The sequence below is a fragment of the Nicotiana attenuata genome, chromosome 2, assembly GCF_001879085.1.
Source record: "Nicotiana attenuata strain UT chromosome 2, NIATTr2, whole genome shotgun sequence".
Classification (NCBI taxonomy): Eukaryota; Viridiplantae; Streptophyta; class Magnoliopsida; order Solanales; family Solanaceae; genus Nicotiana; species Nicotiana attenuata.
This window is the reverse complement of record NC_031990.1, coordinates 8,676,121-8,688,828: the sequence shown is the minus strand read 5'-3', so window position 1 is coordinate 8,688,828 and position 12,708 is coordinate 8,676,121.

The window sequence follows — 12,708 nt, the reverse complement described above, 5'->3', positions numbered from 1 at the left end:
AGTCTATGTTGTCGTCTTCCAAAAACAGATTCCTTAATGCCGCCAACGCTTCCTCTTCTTCTGACCTATATATGACATCTGCTGGCTGGAAAGTCTGCTCCAGATGGGGTATCAGATGCTCCAGTGGATAGTAAGGAGCGCGCCAGGTTGGCGACCATTCTTTGAATTCTTTCCAGGTGTACTCATATACCAAACCAAAAGTGGTGCCATGTTTCTTTAGTTTAATGGGTTTGGCGATTCCCTAGAGGTTTTTGCCAAGTCCCTTGCCAGGCTCGTATCCACACCAATTCAGTATACTCTCAATCTTGTTATCCCACCATTTATCCTTGTCCACGGTGTTGACTCGCTCAATGTGATGGTAAGTTTCTCCGACTATCTTCCTTCTTCCTCCTATTGCCGGGATGGTCTGGCGACTGTATATGGGATTGCTACCGTCGCCGTGAATAATCACCTCTTGGTAATTCCACTCAAACTTCACTGTCTGGTGTAGGGTTGATGCTACAGCTCCAACGACATGAATCCAGGGCCGTCCCAATAGCAAGTTGTAAGATGCTGGGACGTCTATTACTTGAAAGTCAACGTCAAACTAGGCCGGTCCCATTTGTAGACACAAACTAATTTCCCCATTAGTGGACCTTTGGATCCTTCGAAAGCTTTGACATTGATGGCTCCATAATATTGAGTCTAGACCCTCCGTCAACCAGAATTCTGGTGATAAAATAATCCTCGCATTGCACGGTGATATGCAACGCCTTGTTATGGCTCAGCCCTTCCGGTGGTAGCTCATCTTCGTGGAAAGTGATTTTGTGACTCTCCAACACTTGCCCTACCATGCTCGCCATTTCTCTTCCAGTTATGTTGCTGGGTACATATGCCCCACTCAGTATTTTCAACAAGGCATTCTTATGTGTATCGGAGCTTTGCAGCAGAGCTAGGATGAAGATCTGTGCCGGTGTTTTATTCAGTTGATCAATGACTGAGTACTCCTTTGCTTGTATCTTCCTCCAGAGATCATCGAGTCCAGTTTCAATAGGCCGTCCAGGGGCCTGCTTACTTGATTCAGCTAAATGTTCCGGGGTATAAACCCTGCCGGTTCTAGTCATACCCTGTGCTGCAATTGCTTCTCCAGATTTGGCTTTCCCTTTCCTTCTCGCCTCGGCGGGGTAATCCCAAGGAATGGCCTTCATATGGAATGGTGCTGCGGTTGACATAGCCACAGGAATGGGTACCCTTACTTAGGGAGGTAACACAACAACTTCAAATGGTATAGGTGCCTTTGGGGATTCAAACTCGACCTCAATCGGTCCTGGCACCTTTGCAGAAGAAGGTGCCTCGAACTCAAGTGGTATGGACATGTTCACTTCTGTGTTTCCAGAAGGCTGGATCTGGACTACAATTGGATTAAGTGTGACAGTTGGTTTCTTTGGCTCGTCATCTTCAGCAATCAATCCGATCGATCCTTTGGGGTTCCAATCATCCTCTATCTCTATCATGTGAACGCCTCCGCCTTTGTGGTCGGGCAGGGGGTTGTTGCGAACATTAGGAGCAGGCTCCTTTGCCACAATAATCTTGTTGTCAATTAAAGCTTGGATTTTATCCTTCAGCGAGCGGCATTCATCAATGGTATGCCCCTGCATGCCGGAATGGTATGCACAGGTTTTGTTCGGGTTGACCCATTGGGAAGGATTTTCTGGAGTTATGGCAGGGATAGGGGTGACGTAACCAGCAGCTTTGAGCCTTTCATACAGTTGGTCGATTGGTTCAGCGATGGCGGTGTATTGTTTGGAAGGTCTACGGTCGAAGTTAGGTCGCGGCCTAGGGAAGTTTTGGCGGGTGGGAGGTGATTGATAGTGAGAGGGCTGAGCATTATAGGCTTGGTAGACGGGTGCAGGTTGGGAATATCTTGATGAGGTAGGTTGATATGTGGGGGGTGGAGATGATGGGAAAGCAGGTGGTGGAGCTTGGTAAGAGGGCGATGGTGCTTGGTAATTTGGGGTAGGTTGATATGTGAGAGGAGATATCGGGTAGGTTTGGTATTTTATTGGGGATTTTGTTCTCTGTGCAACCATCACAGCAATCACATCCCTTTTCTTGGATGTGCTGCCAGACTGTAGAACCTTGTTGGTGGTCTGCAATGCCTCAAAGTTAGTGACCATACCACTTCTAATCCTTCCTCGATCCTCTCCCCTAGCTTGATGATGTCGGAAATTTCTGGCCTTCAATCAACATCAACCTCTCATAATACTGTGGGTCTTGAGCCTGGACGAAAAACCTGTTCATCTATTCTTCTTCAAAAGCCGGCCTGACCTTAGCAGCTTCTGATCTCCAACGAGTAGCATACTCGCAGAATGTCTCCATGGGTTTTTTCTTTAAGTTCTAGATGTAGAATACGTCTGGTGCATTTTCCGTATTGAATCTGAACCTGTCCATGAAATCGGACGCCATATCTACCCAATTCGTCCACTTCTTGGGGTCTTGGCTAATGTACCAAGATAGAGCATCCCCTTTCAAACTTCTCATGAAGAGCTTCATGCGAATCTTTTCATCTCTTCCACTCCAACCAGCTTATCGCAGTATGTCCTCAAATGGACCCTGGGATCCCCTGTGCCATCAAGCATTTCAAACTTGGGAGGTTTGTACCCCTCAGGAAGTTGGACATCTGGCTGAATGCAAAGGTCCTCATAATTTATCCCCTCGATACCTTTGTTTCCTTCAACACCCTGGACTCGGCTAGTCAGCTTTTTGAGTTCCGTGGCCAGATTCCTGATAAGAGAGTCTTTGTCATCAGACTCCGGTGTGCTTGAAATGGGTTGAGTATATTGTGGTATGGTTTCCACATAGATGGGTGTGTTGTGGAGATGATCATTTGTGGCGTTTAGCGGTTCAGGGATGAGCAATGGGGTGTTGTTTGAAGTGTGGCATGTGTTGCAGTGTTGAGCATGGGTGGGTTGTTTTTGTGGTTTCGGGATATTTTCTGGAGGTGCGGTATTTTGAGTGTTGGGGAAGTTGACATCTAGGGTGGTGAGGGAAATTGACAAGCTTGCCAAATTCCGAACTTGGTCCAGTTCTTCCTGAAATTTCAATAACTTCTGTTCGAGCTGGGAGGCACTTTCCTTGGAAACCTGAATACCCTGAGGAACCTCTACCCTTTCAACTGAGTTCTCCTTTCTATTGCTCAAATCTTCCATTTTCCCCTTGTTCTTGTTTCTGATAGGACTCGGAGGAAGAGGAGGTGGAGGGCCCTTGGATCTTGTGGAGTAAGAAGATGATGCCAGAGTGTACGAACTAACCTATGGGGAGGGGAATAGGGGAATAAAACAGAAGTAAAAACAAAAAGGTAACAAGTTAGTGAGGATTATGTGAAGAAAACATTGCAATATTTAAACACATAGTGCAAGAATATAAATCGTGTCCTAATTTGGGTGCCTCGTTGTGCCCGAGGTAGGCCTAACGACAAGTTAATTTGGAGAACTTTTAATGCTAAATGCCTCATTTTATTGACAAAATAAGACGAATCCCAAAACGACACTAAAAATTGCAGGAAATAAAATGTCACTAATGGCCATTGGCCTTATTACATTTTAAAGCAAAAGAAAAGATCCTAACTACTTGGTCCCGGAAGGACCTTCCCCAGACTCGGCATCTTTAGCTCCATCGAACAGCTTCACCAGCTCACGCAGTCCCAACAACAAATAGGCTCTAGCCAAGTGTCCTCCTTCGTTTCCTTCAGCATTCTGGCAGTTTTCAATCCTCTGGATGAACTTCTTTTCCAACTCTACTAAACCCCGCTCCAGATACCCTAGTCGCTTGTTGGCGCTGACAGCCATATCTTTCCATTCTTCAATCAGCTTTTGATGAGCTTCTTGAATTTCCCGGTGCTCACTCTCGCACTCCCGGATCCTCTTGCGCAATTGGTTGTACTTAACCTGCACCTCAGCCTTTTCGTCGATGACCCTGTGACCTCGAACAGACCCGGGTTGTCCTAACCCACTATGATCGTCCTCTAACCAACTTGGATAGTATGGAGTATAACCAGCATGGTACCTGTCTGGTTCTGTGGAATCCTTTCCCAGGATGATTTTGCAGTGCCACATATGCTGAGCTTGGCACTTGTATGGACTATCGTCATCTTGAAAGTCGGCCCTGAAGTGAGTCATTTTGTCGACCCTTGGTATAACCTGCTTTCTTCCTTCCTGCCTCATGACTCGGAGGGGAACATAAGGATAAGTTCCTCTCAGACGGATGAGTATAAGAAATGGTGCGTCCCGAGATCGGACGATGAACTCCTCAGTAGGGAACCATTCGAACATCCACTGCACCCGGTCCTCTTTCAGATTTTCAAACAATTCTACCCACCCTTTAGCGTCTTCTGGTTAGGCAAACATGTTAGGCATATAGTTCATTCGCCTTGGCTGATGGAAGGCGATATGATCATCCCAGTCTCTGCGTAGAATCTCTTGCCGATATTCACCCCTCTGGAGGTGTTCCATGAGCCAGAGTTGAAGTAATAAGTTACAACCCTCAAAGTGATTGGCCCCTCGTTGACAGTTTTCCAGGGCTCGGTATATCTCCGCGACAATCATTGGTACTATGCTGAAAGGCTGCCCGCCAATCCCTTCCATTAGAGTCATGGTGACCATGGCTAGTCTGGTGTGGATCCTAGCCTTCTTCATAGGAAATACTATCATCCCCAAAAAGCAGAACATAAAGACGAAGACTCTTCTGTGGATATGCCCCAATGATGTGAGGGCGAATTCATCCGGGTAAGTGCGGTAGGACTTGCTATGGCCGTACCTCTCGTACAGGTAGTTGAAAGGAATGTAAGAGTCCTTCAAACAGGTCAAGTCTGGGTTTTTCTTTAGTCCCATCATTTTGAGGAAGCCCCTACTCTTGCGATTTTTTGGCATAAGCAAACCCGGAGTCTCCCATGGAATACCAGTTAACCCTCCTATTTCCTCGAGCAAAGGTGTCATTTCAAGGTCCCCGAAGCGAAACACAGATCTCTCGCTATCCCAGAATAAAGTTGCAGCCTCTATGATTTTTTTGTCGGGTTGGATTTCCAAAAGAGAAGGCAGATTTCCCAAATATTTGCGGACAAGAGTCTGATCACTGGAGTGAAGGTCTTCCTACCAGCTTAGCAACCTTGGGTGAATGTTGGTTACCATGCCATATCTGGGGACTTCGTGCCTCATTTTCTGCAAAACAAAGTGTTAGACCCTTACCCCCGCCGGACTCGACTATTTAAATATCAATGATTGGCATAAGCAGCATTTAGTTCTCCAAATAAATGCACAGACGTGGTAATGTCCGTTTGGGTTCCAAGGAAACCTAGTGGACTTCGGACAAGGCTACCTTAAAGAGTCATTATGCGGACAGCATAACTGACTCAGCTAGGTTTGACAGTGATGCATGCACAATTGAACAGAGTAAGGTTTCTATGGGTGATAGACCGGTACCCTTGAGCGGACAACTCAAGAGGGAAAGGTGCGGAACCGTCGACTGCACCGCTGACCGACTGGTTTTACCGCAAATACGCCTTTGCCAAATTTAAGGGGTGATAATATCGGAAGGGCGCAACCACTCATTATTAGCGTTGCTATGGTATTTGTTTGGCACGAGTGGAATATGATGTTGAAGATGCAATTACAAGAATGAAACAAGTTATCACGTATTTGCATGTTCATAAAGTAACGATTACAATAATTGCTCATAATTACAACAGTATTGAAGGAAAGCGGTAAAAGCATTTAAAAAAAGAAAACAAAGAGCCAAGTCAGTTTTGTAGTAGAAAAGAGATAAAGACATTAAATAAAGGCAATAAAGAAATAGTAATGTCACAAATAACATGAAATGGTAAAAGCCTAAAGGGTTTCCTCAGCGGAGTCGCCATGCTGTCGACGTCCCTTTTTTTTTCTAAGGCGAAAATCGGGTCTACGACATTTGGGAGGACAACTCGTTCCCTTTTGGGAATTGGACTTTGGAATTGAAGAGTCGCCACCTAATGATTAAAGTGCATTAGGACACTAAAAGGGTTTGAGTTTGAAGAACCAGAGTTTGGGTAAGGGCTAGAAATTATCTCGAGGGGAAGGTATTAGGCACCCCTCAAGATCCACTAGTGTGGTTCCCGGCCATGTTATAATTGTGACTTCACATATTCAAGCAAGAAATTAAAGGGCCCAAATAGAAGAGGTTTGCATATAACATTGCAGATAAGTTGAAACTGCGAGGAAGAGGGCAAAAAATTTGTGAACAAATTCTAAAAAAAAAAAGCAGATAAAAAAAAAGAAAAGTAAAGGGAAGGGGGGGTCCTAGGTTCATGATTAATATTGATCACGTCAATGCAATATCCAGTAATCACTCCTCAGAAGAGGGGGCTACATGGGATATTAATGCACCGATCATCATCTCCATATCTACCCTTCCCACCCCGTTAAGGTATTAAAGCGCGGGATGGTATCGTTACTTATTGCGTGCTATTACCCGTCCCGTCCTATAAGTCCTAGAGGGTATTTAGGACCACTATTCCTATGTGGTAAGGACTAGGCTGAACCCTCAGGTTTAAAGGATAAAATGCTAAGCGACATACATAACAAATAGGACCGCACATAAGGGAACATACAAAGACAAATAAAGGCTCACAGATCCCTCCACAAGTGAACACGTAATTAGCACGTCTCAAACACATTTAAGGTCTCAAAGATGGGAGTAAAAAAAAAGACAGGAACATTGAAGTTAAAACAGTAGGTTTCAAGAGGACAATTTTATAACTTATCGCGGAAAGCAGAAGGTTCAGGTAAGACTAAGTGACTTGAAGAATGTTCAATTTTCAGAAACACGACTAAAGACAGCAGTAAGATTTAGAAGTATACATCAGTTTAGAATATAAATAAGAAATCATTGAAACACGTTTTTTTTTAAAATAGAATGAGGACATTGAAGATACAGTAACTTGACGAGATCCCATAAGTATTCAAAATAGCACGCTTCTGGGCAGAAAGGGTAACCTAGTAATTTGAAAACATAATAGAGCACACATCAGCGAGAGTAAATAGATGCACAATTTCGAGATTATTTCAAAATAGGGCGGGAGTTTTAGTAAAACGGAGTGAACTTCAGAGAGGCAAAACAAAAAGCAGAGTTCAAAATGTTAAAGTAGGCTGACTGGTAAAATACGATTAATCAATCCTTATTAGGCCTAAAGTTTGCCTAGGCATCGTACGTATTGCCTAATTATCTTAACGGGTGAACATGCATATTTGATTTCCAGTTTTAAAAGGGTACACATATAGTTAGCCATACTTGTATTATTAGGTTAAGCATGCTACTGAGGCGTTCAATAATTGCAACTCAGACAAGTATAAAACCCTAAACAACAGGATGTCTAATGTACATAGGAGTTCCTAAAACATGATTTCTAAATGCTAATGATTATGAGAATGCAACAATAGCCTTATAACAGTTATTTGCTTGTTATTAACTGATCATGGTTACGAAATGAGTATAATAACAGGCTGAAAGTAAAGAACCTAGAGCAGGATCTCTAATGTATGAGATGCATGTCCTATACAGGTTATCTATTGCGCAGATAAGTAAATAAAATCCTATAAGCATGTTTTCTACCCATTACTTAAACTAAGCATGCATAACCCCCATTTCACTATAACCCCAATCATTCGTTTACAAATTATTACAAACCAATGATAACCGAATTATAGTGATAAAGAATAAAAATAAGAAGTTATTCTATAGGGAGCCTTCAATCAGGCCCAATCTTCCAACCTCACTCCTTTCGAGTTTCACAGCCTTGACATGGTCAGGGTGCGACAAAGCTCCCTAGGGCCCCCATTGGGTCCCTGGCCAATACCAGCACCCAAAACACTTACCAAAATGTTGGGACAGGTGCAGTGTGGAATTACCATCCTTGTGTGTCAAAGTTCAGTGAGTACTCAGAGGCACCCAAAGCAATGTTCACACGAAGGGGGCAGAACCTATTCTCTAAGAGTAGTGTGAAGTGTAGGAAGGAGAGGAAAGTTGGTAGTTTAAAGAGTTTACAAAAAGTTGGAGAGTTGCACACAAGGACAATGGGCAAAGGGGACAAATAGATCACATAAATATCACCAAAGGATACAGAGACTTATGCAAACTTACTAAGCATGAGTACACAAAATCCAAAGAGTTTAAAGAGACCTTGAAATAGTCAAATTTAGACACAAAAATAAATAGTAACAGCATATAGTCATAAAAGGTAAGATCAGGAACAAACAGTAGACATGAGCATGCAAGTATCCACAGGCAAACCAGGAATCAATCACATGTTGCACAACAGAAGCACAAGTATAAAACAATTAGGAATAGAACACACTGAAGTAGTAATAACCATATTGGTTTGGAACATGGAATTTAATCAGAACATACCAGTAATAAGAGAACACAACAGAATGCAAGAGCCAAGTATAAGCAGAATATTAGCCTTAGCTTTTCAGCTGGCTAATGATAGTCAGGAGCAGGGAACAGAGCAAAAGAGATAAGTAACACAAGAGAGAGAGAGCAATGTGATTGTTGTGTGTATTTGTGATATGCAAGGTGTTCGTGTTTTTCAAAAAGAGAATGGGGGTACTTATAGTACTGGATACGAGTAAACAAACAAGGTAGCAGTCCCTAATTAAGGAACTGGCATCAATCATAATCAAATCAGTATGTGGACTCCCCTTTGATTAAGGAATCAAAGTCAAACGGTAATAATCAGTTATTTAAAAGGAAAGAAATCACAAAGCATGGTATGATCACATAAGGAAACAGAATAGCATAAAGTGTGCAATAAAGACTAGGTAAATGATACTCTAATTAGGGAAATAGGTCAGGCAAATCAATCAACATATTTGTGCACACATATAGGGCAAAATACCACTTTAATTCTGGAAAATAGTTTTCAAAATAATGAACGAGATTGAAAACCTAGGAAATCAGTATTAATCGAGGAAAGTATCCCACAAATTAGGAAGTAATTTTGAAATCAGTACCAAACCATAAGGAAAATATGTAGATTCACAATACAAGGCAAGTATCACAGTCTCAAAGAGAGCTTGCAAGAATCAGTATAAAACCACTATGTAGAGAATCCTAAGCGAAGAACACAGAATGGCAGGGGAATGGAACGCTAGCAACAAAATTAAAGCAGAGAGCACGAAACTCAGAGAAGAACTCAAAAAAACACACAATCGAACAAATAATACAAACACAAACATATAAAGCTAGGGTTTCATCAGACTTAAGCAAAAAATGATTAGAAATAGTACTGAAAATCACGAATTAGTACTCAAAATCAGAAAATAAAGTGATTTTAAAAAGGGGTTTAGAAACCCTAGTTTCAAAAAGGGAACAAAATGTTTAAAACTTGAGCAATCGTAAAGATAGAGTAGAGAGTAGTGCAAAACATAAAGGCGTGAGTTAAAAAAATAAATTAAAAATACAGATATTCAAGAGGTTTGGGTCGAGATTAGGGTTTCATAAGAAACCAGTGGGTAGTAAGAGAAACCTGGCTGTGAAACTCATGGATAATGGTGTTTATCGCACCATCGAACCAAAAACCGTCGGAGAAAGGCCGGAAACAAACTCGCGCAAAGCTTCAGTGACCGTCTTGTATGGTGGAGACTCATGGGGTCTCAGAAATGGAGGGAACCGGCGAGATAAGGCTTCAAGGCGGCTGGTGGTCGAAAGAGGTGAGACTGGAGGTGGCCGGAGAGAGGGTGAAGGCCATCGGAGGTGAACCAGAAGGTTCTAGAGAGAAGGAGCAGAGGAAAAGACGAAGAGAGAGAGACTGGTCTCGAAAAAAATGAGGGGTCAGGGGGGGGGGGGTAGATTAGGGATTAATTAAGGAAAAAAGATCTGGGCCGTTGATCTTATTTGATCAACGGCTCAGATTCATTTAGAGCTGGGCCGGGTTGGATTAGAGATTAGGCTGCGGCGAATTTAATTGGGTCTTGGGTCAATTGGATTTAATAAAATCTGATAGGGGTGGGGTTAAATTGGGCTAAAATTGAAACAATAAAGGGCTATGTGTTAAATAGCCAATTTCCCCCTTTTATTTTTTATAAAATAGTTAAAATGATTTTAAAATAAATTAAAAGCATTGAACTAATTAATAATGTATAAATATTAATCTAAGAATACTAAAAATGATTTTATGATTGTAAAATGCTGTTAATCGCAATATAGGCTATAATTGCAATTTATGCAATTTAACTTAGAAAATACCAAACAGATTTGTAAAAATATGCAAAAATCACCTTAATAATATCTTGTTGTAAATGTGAGAATGGAAATAAATTATTCACCAAAAATGATAATCTGGGAATAATTATTGGATTTTGTACTGCTAAAATAGACAATAAATTGATTTTAAAAATCTTAAAAAATAAGGAAAAAAATACCAAAACTCTTGGGCATGCTTATATGTGCATACTCATGCTATTTTGAGAATAATTGAGTATTAAAAATACATCGGGAAAAATTGGGTATCAACAGATGGTGCCCGATCTCGAGGGTCCCGACTACTCCAAATAGCCAACATTAAAAACCAACAGATTAAATTTGTTTAAGGGTTGAGAATAATTTGAAGACTTGAAGCGGAAAACTTTTCTTATATTGCCAAAAATATATTTACAAGGGGTGTCTTTACAAAGACCTTTTCCCCCGAGAAATTCATACACAAAAAGGAATGGAAGATGACATGGGTCTATTCTTCGTCGTCACTGCTCTCCAGGTCATATTCGGAACCCTCATCCGAAGCGGCTGAGAATGTCGATTATTCCTCCAAGTCTCGGGCTTCCTCAATCTCAGCTGAGAGATCGGCGCCTTTAGCGCTTGCTTCCTCGAGAGAGCTTGCCTCCTTGCCTTTTCACGAGCGTAAGCGACGGACCGAGCCAGCTTCTACTTGGTTTTCGCCAATATTTCTCGGGCTCGTTCATTCGCAGTAGCGGCATCTTTCCTGTACAAAGACGCATCCTCTTCGGCCTCAGACTTGGCCGTAGATAGTGCAGCAACCTCCTTTTGGACACTTTGAAGAAAACCCCGGGTCGATGCCAGCTCCGACCGCAAAATGTCTCTCTCCGAGGCCATGACCTCATTTTCCCCCTCAGCTCGAGGATCTCCACATCCTTGGCTACAACCTCTTCCTGAAGTCGCCCCACGATGGCATCCTTTTTCCCTATCTGCAAAGACAAAACAAGTTTGTAAGTATCAAGCTACTAGAATAAAAAAAGAACTCATAGATGTCGTGTGACCTGCTCAGCAAGGCCAGTCCTTTCCTGGCACACCCCCTCCAAACTGGCATGAAGCCTGCTCAACTCTTCCCCCTTTCGGGCAGAGGAGGTCCTCGACTCTTTTAACTCCGAGGTAAGCTTCTCGACCTCATTCCCACAGCTTGAAAGTTCACCTTGGAGACTAGAGAAGACATGATCATCCATCTTCTTAGCCTGCAACAACATAGAAAAATCAGAAAGTCGAGCACAAAGATTTAAAGCATAAGTGATATGTTGAGAGTATCACCTGCTGCTGAAGCCTCTCTGCCTCCTCGAGAGAAACGGGAGCATCGAGATCAATATTATCGTCGCTACCAGCGAGGAGGTCTTCGAGCACATCTTCCCCTCCATGAAAGGCTCCCGCACCAGCGGTATCCTGATCTTGAGCATCCCTGATTTCCCCCGGTGAGTATGGAGGGCCCAGATTAAGGCCACTCAGGGCATTATATTTATTTAAGGGCCTCATCTTGCCCGCGAGAAGCTTCGGGTTCAGGCCTTTCGGAGTCACCAGCAGCGGGTTCATCAGCACGGACTGTGCCATGTCCGACTTGAGACTCGGGGACTGTCCCCGAGCCCTCCTCAAGGGTCTCCTCAGCGCGAGTCTGGTCCAAATCGACCACCCCCGATTCGGCAGCCTTCCGCCCGGTAACTTGCGTAGCATCTTCGCCTCACCTCGTTCTTTGTACCAAAGGACACACCATCATCATCACCTTCATCCTCGGTACAAGGAATTTCCATAGCAGCCAAAGTCGAGACCGTGGCGTCCTTCTTCCTCTTCTTACCCTTGCGGGGTTTCGAGGCTTCCTTTTCACCACCAGGGGCCGGCCTCATCGACACTCCATCCCCGAGGCCTGCACAAGCATGATGCATCAAACAAAAGGATACTTATAAGGAAACATAGTTAAAATAACGGTAAAAAGCATACTGTGGCTCTTGGCCTGCCACTGCGTTCTGGCTAAATCGCGCCAAGAGCGCTCAATATAAGGAAATTTGGAGTCCAACTGTCTAATCCATCTGGATAGGTTCTGAACCGCGCCAGGGTACCAAACAGTGGCTGCACAATTGAAATAAAGATCATTTTTCAAAAAGGGATGAAAGGGAAATAAAACATGCTCGAGGTAGGGGCACTTACGCTGCGTATTCCATTCCTCCGGGAATGGCATCCTATTGGCCGGGATTATATTCGAGGTTTGCACTCGGACGAACCAGCTCATCCCACCCCGATCCTTGTCCTCATCAATGCTCGAAAAGAACATCCCCGTTGATTGAGGATGAAGCTTGATCAAACTGCGAAGGAGACGGGGGCTATATAGTCTGATCAAGTGATTGAGAGTGAAGGTCATACCATCGACTTGGTTAGAGAAATATCGGAGCATATAGACTATCCTCCAGAATGAAGGATAAATTT